Source organism: Crocodylus siamensis, chromosome 4, assembly GCF_052110815.1.
Source record: "Crocodylus siamensis isolate JL-2025a chromosome 4, ASM5211081v1, whole genome shotgun sequence".
Classification (NCBI taxonomy): domain Eukaryota; kingdom Metazoa; phylum Chordata; order Crocodylia; family Crocodylidae; genus Crocodylus; species Crocodylus siamensis.
The window spans coordinates 208,530,752-208,550,876 of record NC_143398.1 but is presented as its reverse complement, the minus strand read 5'-3'; the positions used below and the strand labels follow the sequence as shown (position 1 = coordinate 208,550,876).

At 45.8% G+C, this 20,125-nt stretch overlaps 1 protein-coding gene across 2 annotated transcripts in view; it reads left to right on the top strand.

Annotated features, from left to right (window-relative positions):
* The first annotated feature begins 872 nt into the window (after positions 1 to 872).
* XIRP2 (xin actin binding repeat containing 2) overlaps positions 873 to 20,125 on the top strand; it is a 204,940-nt gene continuing 185,687 nt past the window's right edge. The window contains exon 1 of one of the 2 annotated variants that reach the window (XM_090045563.1): positions 873 to 1,075. The gene's annotated coding sequence lies outside the window, so the exon portion shown is untranslated. The remainder of the gene's footprint in view (positions 1,076 to 20,125) is intronic. The other variant, XM_090045559.1, reaches the window with a different exon arrangement.

Here is a 20,125-nt window from a genome sequence, read left to right as displayed (position 1 = left end):
CCAATGGCTTTGGGCTCTAGAGGGTTGCACATGTCCCAACCCCAGTGGTCAGACAATCCTAGCTAGCTGTGTGCAGCCCATTATTTAGGCTAGTACAGCTCCAACTGTGAAAGGTCTGCTGCATTTCCAGTTTGTAGACAGCTGTGGCAGGTACCAAGTCCTGACTCCATAAAGTCCAGGGCAGTGGAGGGGGGCCTCCATTTGCAGCAGGTCCACTGCAGTGAAAACATGGCTCTTACATCACTTCAGAGTGGACGCATTTACAGTAAATTTTTCCAGGCCAGGAAAGGTTGGAAGTGCTCCAACCCTTGAGACTGGGATGCTATTTGTTTCAGCCACAGGGGTTATTCATGCTGCTCTTCCCAGCTCTGAACAATAAGGGGGCTTCCACATAACAGCCTGTGGTGCCTGTCAGGAAATGGAAGGGGACGGGCTCTTTCCTGCCCCTGTTTCCTGCAGCCCGGGCCTCTTCTTGCCCTTGGGAGGCTGCTTATGTCAGGAGCGCGCGGCCCCGGCCCTCGGCCCCTCTGCTGAACAAGGGGCCAAGCGTGCCCCGGCCTGAGCTGCCCTCGAGGGATGCCTTCGCGGGGGCGGGCGAGGGGCTCTTCCCGCGCCGGTGCCGCATGCCCTGACCCCGCCGCGTGTCGCTTTGCAGGGCACGCTGGAGCTGGCCAAGTTCCCGATCCAGAAGGGCTCCCTCGAGCTCCTCCGGCAGCGGTGGGAGTCCAGCGATGCGCTGAAGGGCAGCCCGCGGGGGCCCTACGGCTCCGCCGCCGCCCGCCGCGGCAGGCGCTCGCAAGCCCCCGAGGGGAGGCGAGCTCGCCCGGCCCCGGCCCCGGCCCCGCAGGGGGAGGAGAGCAGCGGGGCGGCGGCGGCGGGCCGCGGCCCGGACGGGCGAGCTGAGAGCCGGCCGCCGGATAAGAGCAGCCGCGGAGGCAGCGCCGCACCCAGCGCCGGGGCGGAGGTGGCCAAGGAGGACCCGCCCGGCGGGCGCCGCAGGATCGAGCGCTTCCACATCGCCCTGGACGACCTGAGGAGCCGGTTCGAGGGCGGAGCGGCCCCGGCCGGCAGGAAGGTAAGAGCCGGGCGAGACGCGAGCACCGCGCGGGAAGGGGGGCAGCCGCTCGGCCGTGCCAGCTCCCAGCGGGAGGCAGCGGCCCCGGAGTGCCGCGGGGACCCTTGTATTTCTAGCCCGCTCACTGCACGGCACCTCGCTGAGGGGCCAGGGCTTCAGAGCAGAGAGCTGGGGCGTCCAGGCAGGCCTGGACCTGGGCTACCTCAGGAGCACCTGCATGAGGTCTGGGAGGTGGCTCAAAGGATCGGGGTAGCTTAGGAGGCGGTGGTCCGAGCCACCTGGGTGTCAATCTGAATCTTGAACCTGACTGAACAACTTTGGAGTCCTGCTGAGGTCTTTTTACCCAGCACAGCTGACACGCCTAAAGACATCCTTTCTAACCCTCTGAGTAACTTATGGTGACTTTTTTGCAATGGTGGAAGATGCTACAGCCATGAAAACTCAGTTCTTTTAAACTTCTGTTCTGTACCTAGCTTTCCTCCATAGACTTCAAGGGACTTTACAAAGGAGGCAATATGTTTGCCCTAATTTTACTGATGAGGAAACTGGGGCAGGGAACAGCTAAATGATTTGGCAGAGACTATCAACAAATTGGGAATCTGGAATACAGAAAAGGAAAAAAAGGCTTTTTCAATCAGAACATCTGAAGTTGAGTAGAAGGGAATGTGTTCTACCCTGGTTAAAGCAGATGACTTTTAAAAAAGAAAAGAAAAAAGACTGGGTCTAGTATGAAAAGTTAGCAAACCCATACCTGTTGTATGTTGGTGGTTACCATCACTACAGACATGAAGTAAAGGTCACTTTACAGAACAACTGGTATTGATTCAAGTACTCCAGCATAGGGCAAGTGTGTATCAAAGTTTCTATTCCTTACAGCTTTTGCATGTAACATACAGGTTCACAAATACACATTTCAAAATGTTAAGGAGAAAAACATGAACAATTAAGGTATCATGTCTATCTCCTTGATACATGGTATGCTATTTATGAGTAAAATTAATGATAGACAAAGCCCAGGCAATTGAACTTCGAGCTAATGGACACAGGTGTTTGGAGTTGAAATCCACAACTGCTACCTGAGCCAATATGAAGTTTTGGTGAAGTATACATTGCAGTTCTCCTGCACAACCATTATAATAGCATGACGGTCCTGAAATCACGTAGTCACTGACTCCACTCGTACTTCAGTGCCATCTTTTCTACCAGAACCTGAGGGGACTGCTTTGAAACCTTTATACATATAATTTTACATAGTGGAAGACTGGGCAGACACTGCACAGCCCCTGTTTCCCCTGGTGGATTTAGTTTCGTTCAAACAGAAGAATACAAAAGTTTGCTATACTGCATATAACAACAATTGTATTCCTGAACATAAACATAAGTATTCCCTGTTTTGTTATGAAAATACTTGTACAGTTGAAGTCAGCAGAAGTCCTTTTGAGCGCCCTTTTGGAAGTCCTTCCAACCCCTTGTCTGTGAAAGCATCCAAGTCCTTCAGTTATCTTGGAGTGGAAAGGATTGGAAGTGCCTTGTTATCCCTGTGGATAGTCAAGGAGGGGAAAGATGGCTAAGATGGAACATATCTCTCTCATTCTGCAGCCATTATGTGAAGTTTGGCTTCACTTGACAGAGAGGAGCATGGCCAGAGAGAATGGTAGTCAGGCAAGGTGTTAACATGTTCCTAGGTCCCTAGCAAAATGGGACTTACAATGCTACCTTGAGCAACAAATTACTCCATGACTTTTAGAGACTATGAAGAGATTGACAAGACCATAGATGTACCAGTGACTATAAGTCACAAAACCATTGTTAGGAAAGCAGATAGGCATTAGGCAGCGTTGGAGGGGACACAAGTATGCTTTGAAGTCTGCTTGCTCTTCCATATTTGTTTCCATGATCTCAAGCTGAAGTAAGACATTCTGGCTTAGGAGTCATTTGCCATTGGAACTGCTGCTATATGGCACTATTTGCCAACTTGTCAATTGTTATAAAAGTTGTAATAGCTCCTGTCCAGCGCATTATTTTTGTTGAAAAAAGATACTGTGGACTTATGGCAGAATTCCCAATTTAAACTATTAAAATTTTCAGAGGCAACTGCAATCTCATTTAAGCATGTCACATTGATATACAACCATCTGAAATAAAATGCCAGCATGGGACAAAGTTGTAAAACAGTATTGACTTGCTTTCACCTGAGAGAGTTGCTGTCAGTTCGTGTGCTGGCTTTCACTGACATAACATGTCCGTCTGGGGCAAATCAAACACATTTTACCCATTTCTATTCATGACTAGGTGTGAATACATTAAAGACGACAGGATTTCCTAAAACTTGTTGGGAGGCAAGAAGTTTCTTCAGCAAATATCAAATGCTTTATCTAAATTTAGTTGGAAATTCTTCATTGCAAGCTTTCAGGTACAAACACCCTTAGTCAGGCTGAGGAAACATTTGCAGTTGGTTTGTGCTCTTCCTGCATGTTCTGTTCCCTCCAGGAAAAACACAGACCAACTGCAGACATTTTAGTTGGTCTAATAAAACCCAAAGAATGTTGTCTGCCTATGTCTTTAGATCACCGTGGCTGCAACTTTTACCCCTGTCTACATTTATGCACAGAGCAGATATCACACACCAAATTTAAAAAATAACGTAGCTCTTTCACATTTCAGGTATGACAATCATCTCTATATACTTGTATCATATTATATTGAGATGCACATACACATGCCGCCGCCACCACCACCAGTATTTGTGCAGCAACGAGCCATGAATTTTTAGGCTAAGTACAGACATTCAAAAAGCCTGAGCCTAAATTGATTCAGCCTTTACAGGTTAGTCTAACCTGAGTAGATTGAACCAGCAAGCAAGTGAATGGAAATTCATTTTTGATTCCAGAAAGACAGCCACACACTGCAGTGGCTCAGGCAAGAAGCTGGGTGGTGCTAGAGTAATCCCTTCCTTCATTTCTGCAGTGGCCAGAAGGCTGGAGGGAAGCCCAGCTGAGGGGCAGGTGTGGCCAGGCCCTGGCAGGCCTGACAATGACTGGGGAGGGGTTTAAACCCCTACCCTAGCCAGCCAGGGTAAGCTGGGAGGGGGAAGGGGGAAGCAGCCCTTGCCAGGCTTTTGTGGTGGGCAGGGGGCATGGCCAGACCCCAGTCCCTGGCTGGAACCAAAGGGTTGAGCCCCCAGCCCCCCAACAACCCCTTCTCACCCCATGGAGAGGGAGGAAGTGGAGAGCCCTGCCTGCCACAGCAGTTCCATGACAGCCTGGCCTGGGTACAGGGAGCTAGGCACAAACCGGGTACACGGCTCCCGTGGCCCCAGCCCAAGCCACAGCCAGCTGGGAAGGGCCCTGCCCCTGTGGCGACACCTAATCTCTCTGTGCCCATGCTCAGCAGTGCCCACAGACCAGCCTGGCAGGCAGATGGTGGTGCCATGCCAGCTGATGTCTGGCTATGCCCCCGTCTCTGCTGCTGGAGCAGCAAATGGGGGGGGGGGGACCCTGATGGGGGCAGCAGCCCCTGTCATGGAGTCCTGGAGCACAAGCCTCTTCCTGGTGGAGGGGTGGGTTGCGCTGCATGCAGGAGTGGGTTGGAGTGAGGCGGGCTTATTCCCTGCTCCCTCCCCTCTCCCCCTGGAAACCCCCAGCCAGGGGGTAGCCTCCCAGTACCCCCTGTCAGGGGGCACTCAGCCTGCATGGGAGTGAGCAATGGAGGCAGTAGCCAGGGCTGGCAGACTTTGCCTCTGATTCCCTGGTGGGAGGGGGGAGTAAACCCCCTCCCTGCCTCCTTCACCTTAGGGGCTCATGCCAGCTGGTGTCTACCCCTGCTACTGGAGTGGCAAGAGGTGGGTGGGGACTCTGACAGGGGCTGCTACATCCTGGCTGAGCAGACCACAGCTGGGGTCCGCCAGGGGGAATGGGGAGGGAGGGGGGATTAAACACTGGCCCTGGGCCAGTGTGTGGCCATGCCCTCCACTGCTGGAGGAGCAAGAGTTGGAGGAGGGGGATGCCTGACAGGGTCTGCTCCACCCCAGCCAGGCAGACCCTGGCTATGGTTCCCCACTAGAAGAGGGGAGGGAGGGAGTGGGGAATAAACTCCCTTCATTTCAGGGATCTATGCCAGGCTGGTGTTTGGCCAAGTCCCCAACCTTGCTCCGGCAAGACAGCAAAGGAGCAGACAGCATAGCCCAGCCCAGGCTGGAAGTCATGCTGGGATGCTGGAGGACTCTTATTTAACTTGAACCAGGAAGGGGTCTGATACAGAAGTTTCATAATCTGGGTTGACCTCAAATGAGTTAAGTCTGATACTGCATTCAACCACATTTATCTTAAACCAGTTTTGGCCATTTTGAAATTGGTTTATGTGCACTGAACTTCTGTTCTGTTACAGCAGGGGTTTTCAACCTTTTAAAATTGGTAAACCCCCAGCAGTTGGTGGGGGGGGTGTTGTCACATGACCGGAAGTGGGGCAGCACAGGGTGGTGGGTGGCGGCGGCCGCAGCTGTGTGAGAGCTTCCCCACACCCACATCTGGCTTCTTGTCCTCCATCCTTGCCTCCCTCCCCCTCCCCCTGCCCCCACCCCTACTCCTAGAAGGCAGCAGCGCAGGGTGGTGGGTGGCAGCTCTCCATCCCTACCCACCCGTGGGTAGAGCTAAACATGTTTCAAGAACTTGAAACTTATTCAAGCTCCATTAAATGTTTTTTTCTCTCTGGAAGTTCCCAAATACCAATGATTTATGATACTTAATAGTGTGCTAACTCATTTTATGGCAGTATAAGTCATTTAAGGTATGTCATGAGATAAACTGCTGCAAAGTGTGGCAATGCATCTTACATGTTTTTGAACAGATAGAAAACAGCTCAAGATTATGTTTGGATTTAATTAAATCTCATGCCAATTCTGCACCAAAAACTTTCATAAGCACTTTTATACTGCTAATGGTAATAATAAGAAAACATAGCTTCTTATTCAACAAGACAAAAAGTTAAGACTGTCTGCCCTTCATTCCATTTTAAATCATGGTTATTTCATAGTCACAATTCTCACCTATCCTGAAAATTATTATAGTTGAACTGTCAACCCAAACGAAGAGCTCAAACTAATCCCCGCCCCTACAAATTTTCCAGTCCATATATTTAAACCAGAAAATGCTATTTACATTATAAATGTTCAGGCAGGCAGATTTAACTAGGTAGCAATAAACTGCTCTCGTATTACTCATGGAGACTTTTTGATGCAGGTAACAAAAGACACCTCTAGGGGGTTGACAGTACCTCTTTAGGCATAGGCTGACTTATTTTAACGAAAAAACACTTTCAGGAGAAAATTTTTGCTCACGTATCATATAATATATGGAATTATCTGGCTTTCTTCATTCTTTATTGCCAATTACATATGTATGATAGTGGAATCTTTATTATAGAATGTATCACTCCCCTTCTTTTTATCTTCCAACTTGAGTCTTAATTCAGTTCATGATATTATGATTTGATGACAACCGGAGTAAAAAGTGTTCAAATGAGCAGTGGAAAGATCAAATAAACTCTTAAGAAAAAAGCTAACAGTACTAAATGTCAGGAAGAAGATATAGTTTCTGAAGGGAATGATTTCTACAAAGTATTTTTTTTTTTCAAAGCATACAAGAAAGCATCAGCAGATGTTTAAAGGAAATAAAAAATACATGATTAAAGAGTACTTACCACGAGACTTTTTCCATAACCTTGTATCCAAACCTGGAGTTCTTAGTCAAGTTGCACGAGAGATCAGTCAACCAATGGCATGTGCATTTTAGAGGAATGTTTCCAGGATTCTCACCCATCCAGCAGATTTTAACAAACTGGATTTATAACAATGAGGATTTCTCACTGCCATGAGAAAATAATCACAGTATAAGAATACAAAGGAGTTTTTCTAGAAGTGTGTAAGTTTCTAAAAAATAGACCCATTTTCAAATAAAAGGTAATAAAACATAAAGAATACACCTCAGTTTTCATGTGTTAAGCTTTGCTTAGAATACTTTTTCTAATGTGTTACTGTTGCTGGGTTACATTATGGCTCAAATAAAATGAGGACAAAATAATGTGTGTGTTTCACTGCGTCTTTAGTGAATCTTTCAGCAAGTTGATGGGAAAGTACTGGGGCCATGTAGAGCCATTCAATACATACATCTCAATAGCACAAGGCTAAGTACAGACAGTTAAAAAGACCAAGGCTGAATCAACTCAATCTTTGCAGGTTAGTCTAAGCTGTGTAGATTGAACCAATAAGCAAGTGAACAGACATTTACGTTTGATTCTGGAAATGCAGCCACATGCCTTCAGTGGCTCAGGCCAGAAGCCGCAGGGTGCTATAGCATGTCTCCTTGCTCGTCTGGAGCAGACAGCTTGGGCAAAAGCTAGCCCACCTACCCTGCAAAGGGGAGTTTTCAGGGAGGTGCAAATGATTCTGGGGGGCTGTGAGTTAGTTTGAATCTGGGGGGGGATCTGGAACAGAAGCTCAACAACATGATTTAACCTAAATCAGTTAGTTTGATACTACATGCATACAGGTTTATCTTAAACTGGTTTTGGCCATTCTGAAAGCAGTTTATATGCAGTAAACTTCTGCTGCGTTACAGAGTTGAACTGGTTTATCACTTATACTGGCTTATGTGTAATTTCTGTCCCTAGCCCAAGTATACAAATGATCAAGATTTTTCTTCCAAACAAAAAATGGCTGCTTCAGCAGAAGAATAATCTAGGAACAACCAAGGTTCAATAACTCCCAGGCAACTTTTCTTCTGGGAGAGCAAACTTCTGTATACTTTTTTGTCTAAGAGAATCCACAGCACAGTCTTCCAGCATCCAAGGATGTTTCCCTCCACTCCCCTAACCCCCTCCACTTGGGAGACAATGCATTGCTTGCTGAACTCTGCTGCTTCAGCCAAGCAGGGAACAAAATGCGCTCCCTTCACAATTCCTATTGTGTTGTAGGGAGACTCAGTCCAACTCTGAGGCTGATGACCATCCTGGGCTGCCCTGTACACTACTGTCACCTCTTTATGACCAGACTGAGGGAACCTGCAGAGCACACTGATATGTGTGTATGGGTTTCCCCTCACTATGCAGTGTCAGCACTTCGAACTCTGCTCTTCAGAGGCTCAGCATTCAAAAATCGGTTCCAGCATCTCAAGGTAAGTTTTTTTTTCTAACAGGAGAACAAGATGGGAGAACTATCTCAGATTAAAACCACACTCAACATATGCAAAATCTAGATTAACCATTTCTGTATATATAAGTTCCCAGCAGCTATTACTTTTGTTGTGTTATATACAAGTATCTCATGACATGTCATAACATGCTAAATGGCCATACGTTTCACAGCACAGAGAATTTTTGGTTGTAGCTGTGTTGGTCTAAGAACATGGGTAGGCAAGGTTCTAATAAAACATATCACATCTACCCCAAGAACCTTGCACACCACAGAGAAGTTGTTAATCTACCATTATCTAGGGATAAACTGGTTTAACACCTGGCATGTTACAATTTGTCATGGGATGCTCATATATAATTTTTTTTTTTTTTTTAAAGTGGAGAAGGCAGTGTGCAAGCAGCAACCACGCAAGCTTGACAGGAGGGAGCCCTAAATGCAGTGGCAAGGATGTCCAAGACAACTGGAGACCTCCATCCCACTGCAGCCCTGATCTGCCTTCACATCCACAGAGAACCAACAGGGCATCAAGTATGCCTGTTCCACCATTGGAGTCTTCAGGGATTTGGACCATGCTTAGTCTGGGACCTAACCTCAGATCTGTTCACCATTAGAGACCCTACCCGGAGTGCAAGACTCCAGATGATATAGCTTAGAGTCATTGGAACACACAAGGTTATGGTCCAAGGAAAAAGCCAGTCCAAGCACACCAGTCTCCCCATATTAAAAGCTGTCATGTGCAGGTCTCTACTAGGGATATTAACATCTCCCACAAACCAAGTCCTGCAGTGACAGACAAGTGGCGGTGGGGATAGGAAAAGTGATTTCCATGAGTCCCTAGTCACAAATCTGCACATAGGTGGCAGTCATGTGATGGTCATTTTGCACTTACCGATACACAGGTCCAATTTGGCAGCTGTGGCCATGACTAAGCCAGACCCCTTTAGGATCTTCTCTGTTCATCCTGAACGGGGAAGGAACTAGAAAGGGTGCCCTAAACATAAGATGTCTCAAACCCCCCTGGCTAGATTGCCATATCCAGCGGGATCACTGTACTTGCAGTCAAAACCAACAAAATAAAGTACTAAAGGTGCACCAATACATTGGTTCATATTGTATCGACACCAATAAAAGGAAAATTGACATTATTGACAATCGGCTTTTTTCAGCTTATGTGGCTGATAATGTTACCAATAAATACTGCATGCATGCAAGCAGCCACAGAATGCATGTGGTCAGGAATGTAGCCTGGCAGCTTGGGAGAGCAGCATCCGGCTGGCAAGTCTGTTGGTGGGGTGGGGGGGGGAAGGGGTGGGGAGGAGGGAAAGGGTATGGGAGGGTGAATCAAAGCCCTTGTAGTGAAGGAGGGAGCAGGGCTGGGCCAGGGACAGGTGCTGTACAGCCAGTGCACAGCAGTGCATGGGATGGAGCTGCAAGTAGCTTGTCCAGCAGGTGCAGAGGTGGGGGAGTGGCTCATACTACTGTGTGCACCCAGGGGAGGCATGGTGGGGCCTGTACCCCACAGATCTGTGTGTGGGACTGGGGTGGGCTACCACTGCGAGTTGGGGCTGGTGCTGGGCACTTTCTGGTGGGGGGGATGGGCCAGGTCTGTGCTACAGCCACCCCCAAATTTGTCATAGCCTCCGTTCCCAGTGCTGCTGCTACCTGCCCTGAGCATAGTCCCAGCCCAACCACCCCATCAGGAAGAGCCTGGCATGGCCTCCAGCCCAACACACAGCAGCAACCCACTCTTACCCAACATGCAGATCGAGGGGACACATGCCCCCCTTTGCCTCCCCTGGGGGTGCATACAGCAGTGGGAGCCCCTGCATCCTCTTGGAAGAGCTGCTCAGGGCTCTGCCCCAGCTGGGCAATGCGTGTCCCTGCCCTAGCCCCACTCCCTCCCTCACTGCTGGGGGCCTCTATCTGCCCCCCACACCCTTTCCCTCTACCCCACCCCTTCCCCCCAGACTTACCCCCCATATTGGCAATCAAATTGGTATTGGCTGTTATGGCTTGTTAATAAATTGGTCATCGGTATTGGCCCAAAAAAATCAGTACTTTCTTTATAGGGGTGCGCTAATAAAGAAGTTCACTACATAGAATGTCCACACAGTTATGGATTCCCCATATAATGAGCATCCTGAAAGGAAAACCATCATAGTAACTGGAGAACTTACAAAATATGATATTGATATTGCTGCCCTAAGTGAGACCTGCTGGACAGGTGAAGGAGGTGGCTACATCTTTTTTTGGAATGGAAAGTCACCTGAAAAAAGGCAGATTCACAGGGTTGTCTTGATGACATCAAAGACATCCAGGCACATTGGGAGTTGTTTAAGAATGTTATTCACAAGTCCTACATCAAATCAGTTGATTACTTCACTTACCTTCACCAAGATTAGTTTGATGAGAACAATGAGGAAATCCTAACATTTACCCATCAGAAGAGAGCTGTGCTCTGCATCTGGCAAAATGAACTCTCCAACCAGAAAAAATGAAGGGCTTACCACCAGCTCAAAGCTGTATTTCAGAGAAAGCTATGGGAAGGCCATGGAGATCCAGAGTTTCACTGACCAACATGACATGAGAAGCTTCTTTAAAGCAATAAAAGTCATCCATGGACCACGTTCCAACAGCCCAACCTTCCTGTGATCCCAGGATGGCTCCACCCTTCTCAGGGACAATATATCCATTAAGCAACACTGAAAGGAGCACTTCAAGACTACTCAACCATGACTCAGAGGTCTCAGCTGCCACTATCAAGTCCATCCCTCAACACCTTCAGAGTATACAACCTCTTGCTGATCCACCATCCTTCAAGGAAGCCTGGCATGCTATCATTCAGATGAAGAACAAGGCACCAGGCCCAGATAGCATGTCCACAGAGGTCCTCAAAGCTGGTGGTACAGCACTAGCATAAACATTTCACCAACTTCTCATCAAAATGTGTTAACAAGGAAGTTCCACCTGACTTAAGGAATGCCAACATGACCATCTTCAAGAAAGGGGACAAATCAGTGTCTGGGAACTACTGAGGTATTGTCCTCCTCTCTGTTGCCAGGAAGATTCGCATCCTTCTAAATCACCTCCGCCCCCTTGCCAAAGGTGTCCTTGTAGAATCCTAGTGTGGTTTTAGACCATCTTAGGGTACCACCAACATGATTTTTGTTGTTTGACAGATCCAGAAGTATAGAGAGCAACACCAGTAGCTGTTTATGGTATGCATTGATCTAACCAAGGTCTTCAACTCGATCAATTGAAGCTTTATGAAATGCTTGGTTGTCCACTGCAATTTATCAGCATCTTCTGGCTACTCCATGAGAGGGTGACTGGCATAGTTCTTTGCAGTGGATCAGAGACAGACCCATTTACCACCTATACTGATGTCCAGCCAGGCTGCATCAACCCAACCCATTTTTCCATCTATCTTGCTGTGATTTTGATACTAATCTGTGATCACCTCCCTCCCAGAATTGGGGTTGAGTATTGAATGGATGGTCAGCTTTTCAACCTGAGACACCTTCACAGCAAGCTAAAGTTACCAAGACTGGCATCACCGACCTTCAGTATGACAACTGTGTTATCTTTGTGCATACTGAGAACGATCAGCAGTCTACCTTTGACCTTTTCTCAGGTGCTTATCACAGCCTGGGACTCTACCTTAACATTGGGAAGACCAAGGTGCTTCATCAGCCTGTCCCAGCACAAGCTTCCCCCTCTCCACACAAATTACCTTTGCTGGAGAACCCCTGAAAAACTTAGAGCATTTCCCATACCTTGGCAATCACATCTCCCAGTCAGCCAGTCTTGATGTAGAAATCAAACATAGGATTCATTGTGCCAGCATATCCTTCAGAAAGTTGCTTTGCCATGTCTTTGCTGACCAAGATCTGCAGATGGAAACTAAGATCCTAGTCTACAGTATAGTGGTTATCCCCATGCTCATCTGTGTATGATATATTGAGGGCATCTTAAGTGCCTGAAATGCTTCCATCAGCATTGCCTCAGGAAGATTCTTTGCATTAGATGGGAAGCCCATTGCACCAATGCGAGCATTCTCTCCACAGCTAACATAACTAGCATTGAGGCAAAGATCATGAAACAAACTCTGCTGGGCTATCCACTGAGTGTCAGCCAGCCACACACATTTCCCGAAGCAAGTCCTCGTCTCTTAACTTAGTCATGGTAAGAAGACACGCAGAGGACAGAGAAAGTGCTACAAGGATACCCTGAAAACATACCTTAAAAAGGGTGGCATCAACACTACAAAATGGGACGTGCTGGCTGGTAACAGGTCTCAGTGGAGCTGCACTACACACCAAGATATAGCCCACTTGAAGAGAACTGTCTTGCTCAGGAAGGTGAGAAATGGCAGAGGTGAAAGGAAAGTGCACAACATCCTAGCCAATACTTGTCCCACCCGCCCCCCAGGCACCACTTGTCATATCTGTAGAAAAAATTGCAGATCACGGTTTGGACTCCTCGGCCACCTTAAAACTCGTCAGTAATCCCCACCCCTCCCCTGCCAAATATTATTCTCATATCAAGGGATAGTTGAATAATAATAATTATATATATATATATATATATATATATATATATATATATATAACGTGACAAATAAGCTGGAGGCAACATAGAGCAAGGTCCTCAATTTGCACTTCTGTGCTCCTTCTGTTAAGGAAGTAATATGAAACTCTTTGGTTGTTGTAAACTGAATTCCATAAATCAGTGACAACTTATACCACCTAAGGACTTGGCCCCAGGTTTTGCGGTAACAGAAACATTGCGTTGTCTAGCCTTATAATGAAGAAAACGGATCCATCAAAAATTAAATTACAGCTGTACATTCCTACTGAGTATTCCTTTAAAACAGTTTTTAGTATAATTCTTCTGTTCATATTTATGGTGCATATAAAGAAAAATAAAGAAAGAATGCAGGATCCATTTATATCCAGTCGAGATTTCTGTCTCTGTCTTAAACGGTGGGATTTTTTTAAATGCAAAACAAAGCAAGGAGTTTTCTTTCAATGTTTGGATGCTTCAAGTTCTATTGTCGTCCTCCCCCTCCACTTCGCAAGTGTATATTTTTATATTTGGTCCTAAGGTGACCATTACCTTGGTATCTGAACTCTTCACTGTTTTATTTAGTGTGGTTTTGTAAAGCACTAGGAGATACACAAATGTATATTGAACTCTCTGTACTTAGGAACAATTCATAATGTACCCTTGTGTCTGAGGAAGTATCCCTGGAAGCAAAATTGGAGCAGTAATGCTACACAAATGAATGGGGCTGTACAGATCCATAAGACACTGATAGATGTGTGGCAGTGTACAGCTAGTAGGAGAAATGCTTTCAAATGTGGAAGAGACATAGATATTCACTGCTCTTAGGATGTTCTGGTCATCTTACTCCTTTCTTCCTTCTATCTCTGCCTGTTTGGGACACAGAAACTGGATTAAATTGTATGTAGTTGGTAAGGCTACATACAATTTATGTATGTAGCCCTATTTGATTTGGATTCGGATTCAGCCCAAACTGGGGACAGTGATTCAATCCATTCATTCGGATCACTGATGATCACTGTCCCTGATTCGATTTGGCTGAATTTGAATCTGAAGATTCGATGCTGATTTGGCGATTCAGACACAGGCACAGCTTTAAATGTTTTTTTCTAGGTACCTTGAGATAGCAGCGTGGCTCATGATTGCTGCAGTTCTGGGGTGGATGGAGAGCCCACACTCTCTGACGTGCTTGGTAGTGAACCTGGTCCATTTCTGGTCCACATCTGGGTCTGCTGGGGAGTGCACTGCCCTCCCCCCAACCTAGACCCAGGAGGCACCAGTCACTGAGCCGGGGGGTGCATACTTCTTTTCTTCTTTGCATTCTTGCCTTTTTTCTAGGAGCATAAGGGAAAAAATATTAACTCTACACTCAGCATTCTGACATTACACACTATATAGCAGTATGAACTAATCAGTTTACATCAGTGCCAAGATTTGGGCAAAAGCATTCATTGAGTCATGCATCACCAATACCATGGCAGCATGCATGTAAGAACATGTAGGGAGACTGCTAGGCATAAGTGTATTTGTAATGAAATCCCTTTAGTTTACTAGTGCCCTACCTTTTACAAATTCTAATCAGAAGTTGTTAAATTGTTCATTCTAAATTCTTAATATTGTTAAATTGAGGGAAGCTGCAGCTGAATTTTGTGGGGATTTTTTGGATTAAAAATAAATAAATAAATAAAAATCAAACCTCTGTGGTCAGTCATTACAAATGTTACAATTTAAAGGACCACTTAAAAACAAAAACCCCTTTATTTTTGTTCCTTTTATTCATTTTCTTTTACTTCCCCATTCTTCTTTCTCCCTTTCATCCTTCTTAGTACATTTTCATTTAGTCCAATTTCTCTTCCTTCTCTCTTACTTTTATTTTGCCTGAGTTTGGTTCTCCCTTCCTTTTCCCAAACTTTTTTCTTTTTTTTTCAATCTCTGTTCTCTCCTTCATCATCTTACCCTTCCTCTCCTGACAATTTATGTCTCCTTTCTCCCAGTCACTCATACTTTTCCTCTTCCAAAGCATCTCTCCTCACTTTCTCCCTCTATGTTTTCTTTTTCTTCAGTTTTTCCTTGATCTTTCTTCACTGCATGCATGCTATGAGATACCCCACACTTCCTCTTTTCAACAAGCATTTGCTCCCATCACCATATTTTCTAAACAAAGAGATAAGGACAATTTTATGGTAACTTTTTTTTATGATGGGATAATACTTATTAAAATTTTTCTTTTAAAAATTGTACTCGTTTAACTACTGCCAGTTCCTGTCTCAACACTGACACATACATATTACTTAGACTGGAGGACTTTTTCCAGTACTTAATGTTCTAAGTGACTTCGTCCTGAAATACTGAATAAGTGATGTTAACATTAACTTAGCGCAAAAGAACAGCCTTAATAGTTCTTACTAGTTCTTGATAGTTCTTTGCCCCCAACACATGCTAAGCTCAAGATGGGCTCTCAGAGGAGTCAGCAAGGAATTACCCCCAGGGAGAAGTTAGCATCCAGCTCCAACTGGAAGTGGCCAGAGCCTGAACAGACAGAGTAGATCTCAGAAGACGCAAATCATGGGGTCTCTATGCAACCAACCAATGCGTTTCTCAAGAGAAGCAAACAGTGGATTATCTCATGAGATGCCTTGTAGCACCATAAAGCACTCCACAAGATCTGGCAACACCAACAGCAGAAGCAGTGGCTTGTGCAGAATATTGGACAGACCATATAGAAAGGTTGGATTGGAGACACAACAAAGTAGTTCTTACATATTATCAGACATTTATTTTCATCCAAGCATCATTCATGACCAGGGATCTGGGTTTTCCATTTGCTACAGAAAAATGTGGATTTTTTCCTTTTAAGGAGAAAAACACAAGAAATGTTGAGTTTCCACTTGCAGGCTGGCAGTGTTCCAGCCTGCAAGGGGCTGCTTGGGGCTGTGGGGAGTGGGAGAAGGGCAGCTGGAAGCAGGGGGTGCAACATGCACGCACAGGTGTATATACATGTGGAAGCTAGGCAGCATGGAGAACAGCTCCCTCCAGGTAAATCTGTGCGGGGAGGGGACAGATTGAGGCCCCCATGGTAGGGTGGGGCTGGGGGTGGTGCCCAGCTGGGATGGTGCATGGGGTCTGGGGCCAGGGTGGGAATGCACCGCCATGGGACCCAGCAGGCGAGCAGGGGGCTGGTGGCTCCAAACCACTGTGCATACTTTGGGGGAAGGGAATATGGTGGGGGGACATGCCCCACCCAGATTTGTGCATGGGGTGGGGACAGATGTGGGCTTCCCACTGCAGTCTGCCTGTTGTGGGCTTGGGGCTCCCTGCCCTGCTGCTGTCCCCCCAGGATCTCCACACCAGCTGTGCCACCACGGTGAGGTGCCTTCTGCCCATCTGGCAGCAACATAGGGCGCAACTCCATGCCACTGCTGGTGCTGGGTGGGCAGGGGGTACCTCACCATGGTGGCACAGCCAGCATGGGGCTCCTGGCAGCAGCATGAAGCCTCCCTACCCCATTCTACCACCCCAGGGGGATGGCAGAAGAGCAGGGAGCTCCAAGCCTGCAGCAGGCATCCCACAACCTCCCTCCACCCCCATGGATTGCATTCCGGCTGTGCCACCCATGGGGGAAGGGGCGGGAGTGAGGTTTAGCCAGGCTCCAGGCCCCATACTCCACTCTGGCCATAGCAGCTGCTGCCTCCCGTGGGTGGCAGCCAGGATTTGGGCAATGCTGGAGGGTGGTAGGGGGCTGGCTGCAGCCCTGACCCTGGTTCTGTTCCCATAGCCCTGGCACCTGGGGAGGGCTGGGAGGGCAGGAGGCTGTAGATCATGAGTGAGGGGCACTAGCAGTGCTGGGGTGGGGGTGCAGGTGACTGTGGTTTGGGAGTGAGGGGCACTAGCAGGGATAGAAGTAGGGCATCGACATATCATGACTGCTCAGCACTACAAAGCAGCAGGGAAGACAGCTGCAGCTGGACCCTCATCCTGGTGAGTGAAGGGGGCAGGGGGAGCTCTGATTTTCCATGATAAAAAACCCAAAATCAAACACCAAAATTTATAGGCATTTAAAATTAATTTTATTATCGTGATTGATGCACTGGTAGGCTTCCAAATTGCTTTAAAATTGTAAATATATTTTTTAAAAATTGTGTTCAACTGATACGTATATAAGTAGCCTTTCATTTGAATCAGGGAAAAATGCAGATTTGGGGGTTTTTAATCAGAAAAGTTACAATCTTTATCAGAGAATTTGCAAGTTTTAAACAGAGAAAACCAGGATCCCTGTTCATGACAATGGATAGTCCAGTCTATCTATTGCTCCTTTTGCCCTTGATAAAGAGCAGAGCAAGTTTAGCTGATGTAGCAATATGCCCAGAAATATTTTTTTTTGTATTTTTTGACAGGGGCAAAACAGGGCAGCACTGTGCCCTGGAGGGCTTTGGTGCTTGGGGCAGCACCAACTGCTGCGCTGCCACCAGTGGAAGTTTATCCAACTACTAGCTGCAGCAGCAGCTATTTTTGCAAACATACCTCCCCCACCACTAGTGTCTGGGGCTGCTGCCTCAATCCTGCACCCCCATCCCTCTTCCTCCCACTAGGTTACTCTACTGATTTTTTGGAATCATCACGTTTTGACAGATGAAATGAAAAATGCCATTCTCAACAGACAACAGACTTGATTAATCTAGTCTGCCCTGACGTGCTGGAATCCCAGTGAATAACTGGGATTGAACTAAAATAAAAGAAGACATGGACTGCCTAGGATCTTGTGTCTTTAGTCTAAAAGCTCCCAAAATTCAGTAGTTTGCCTTGGATCCACTTTTGATTTAATACAAGATTCTGGATCAGGTGCTAAAATACAGTGGCAAGAGTAGTGTAAATAATGCTGTATTAGTCAGGTGCTTTTTTGTTACTTTTGTGCTTTTTTAATCTCATATTTTAGCATTCATTGAGAAAGACAGGAAACATGTCAGTTTAACATCTAATATGGAGAGTGACATGTCTAACATGAAGCACCCATGATGTGTTCAAGGCACAATTTTCTGATCCAGAAACTCGAGTTCAAAATAATACATAGTGGGTGCATCTACACGGGCACTCCAATGAGCTGTAGCCTATTTTACTGTGCATTCGAGATGGATGTAAAAAACTGCACTATTGTGTGAGTGCACAGTAAAATAGGCTACTGCACATTAAGCATCACCTAAAAGGCATGGACTTCTCCTACTGCACATTAGGACAACCTAATGCACATTAATTTAGTACCTCATATTGGGCACCTATATAAAAGTGCTGAGGCTGCTCTGACATGTTGGAATTCCAGCATATTGGGGCAGACTCAATTAATTGAGTCTTTTGGAGCGTAGCAATTATCACACTCCAGCAGCCTTTTGCGCTTCATGTATCAGTGTCCCCATGCTTAAAAATGGCAGTGGAGCACTTGAACTACAAGCTCATCCAACAAGCTTTAGTTCAAATGCCCACACCACCATTTTTAAGTGTGGATGCTGACGCAGGAGATGTGGCGGTGCATTAATTAAAGAAGCTCTTGCACCCACTCTAATTAAAGTGCCACCCCCCGCCAACCTCTGGAGCACATGTAAAAGTACCCATTGGGGGGGGGTACAAATCTAATGCGCATTAGGAAAAGTGCATTAATGCATATGTAGATATGTCCACTGACCCCTGTATAGTTTATGATCAGCCCTTTATGGCTAAAAATGCTAGAAAGCCTTTTTATGTGAATACTAAAGTGAAAATATATGCTATTAAAGCTTTTCATTGGCAATAGACACTGATACAATACATAGCAGATACTGATAAAATAAGATATAAAACTTGATGAGGCTATTTGCCACTTTAAAGAGCACACAAAATATTTCACAGACTATTTTAACTGGCACTCTCAAATGATTTTAAGGTGGATGTCTTTGGGGATCAGTTTTAAGCCTAGTAGACTGTCATTTCTTGTAGTAACAGGAACATTTGGGGTTTTTTTGTTTTTTTTGTTTTTAATCTGTGAGGCAAAACAATTCAATACTGCAACTTTACAGTTATTTCAGGATAAGTCATTTGTTTTTTGTAACTCTGTTTGGAATGGAAAGTTGGTCATTGATCAGCAAATAATATAGATTTACACAGTATTTCTCATCTGTAGCTTTCCAAGCACGATTAACAATTTCTTTGCAGATATGGTAAAAGAAGACATTGAGACTCCAAGTCCCATGCTTTTTAGGTGAAGTTACTGGTCATCCTAATTTTTTAGAGAGACAGTTCCAAGCTTGAACAGTCCCTACGCCCAAAACATTTTCAGGGTACTGGGCAGCATCCTGCTGAGACTGTGTGCTACTCCACACCAGCTAATTATAACAAAAACATTGCTGCTGCATGCACGTGGCACTGAACCCAACCTAAATATCTACCTTTCAGCAAAGATCACCTGCAGCCCACATTAGGAAGGCTATGCTAACCAGGACTGGAGCTGAAAGTGGTACAAATGACTGGTAGTTCTAGAGATCTGTATTGGGCCTCAGATCTGAGGAGTAGCTATGACTCTGTGCTCAACTTTGAAATCTAAAACTGATACCTTTACTTTTGGGAGGAAAGTCAATCTCATGTACTGGTTTAATAATTATACAATTTGTTAGGTTTAGTGTCAAATTTTGCAGTCTTCCTTCCAGCTGTGCTGCAGAATTTGACCGTTAGTACTCTTTAATGTAGGTATATACTTTATGCTAAGTGTTCCCAGGATTTAGAATGATAACTTCTGTAATATGGTATAGATAAGAGCAAAAAGCACAGGAGTTGTGAAAATGGAGCTAAAAAAGGCTTTGCAGAGGGGGAGACTGTGCAGGAAGCTTTTTTCCCTCCATTCCCTTCTTGTTTGCTAGCAGTCCTCCACACCAACTGTATGTGAGCAGATTCTGGGACTAAACAGAGCTGTTTGTTTGGCCAATGTGAGATGGAGCCATGGAGCCTGCCGTATACACAGGGTACCCTTTTACTAATACAATTAAACTCAAGTAATAGTTGCACAGTGTACGTTCATAAGAAATGCAAAAGAGCAGTGTGGCATATGAAACAAGTTTGCATGAGGAGTGAAGTGCAAGAAGTGACCCCATTCATTGTTCTGCAAGTTTCCTAAAACAAGACTGGAACACACTACTTTTCAGAGACACATATTTCACACACACACTTCTTTTCCAATGTTTTCAATTTATAATGCAAATTGGCAGCTCCGGTACTGAGTCACATAGATGAATATTCAAACAACTGTGACCGCAACAGGAGCAGGATTGAGACCA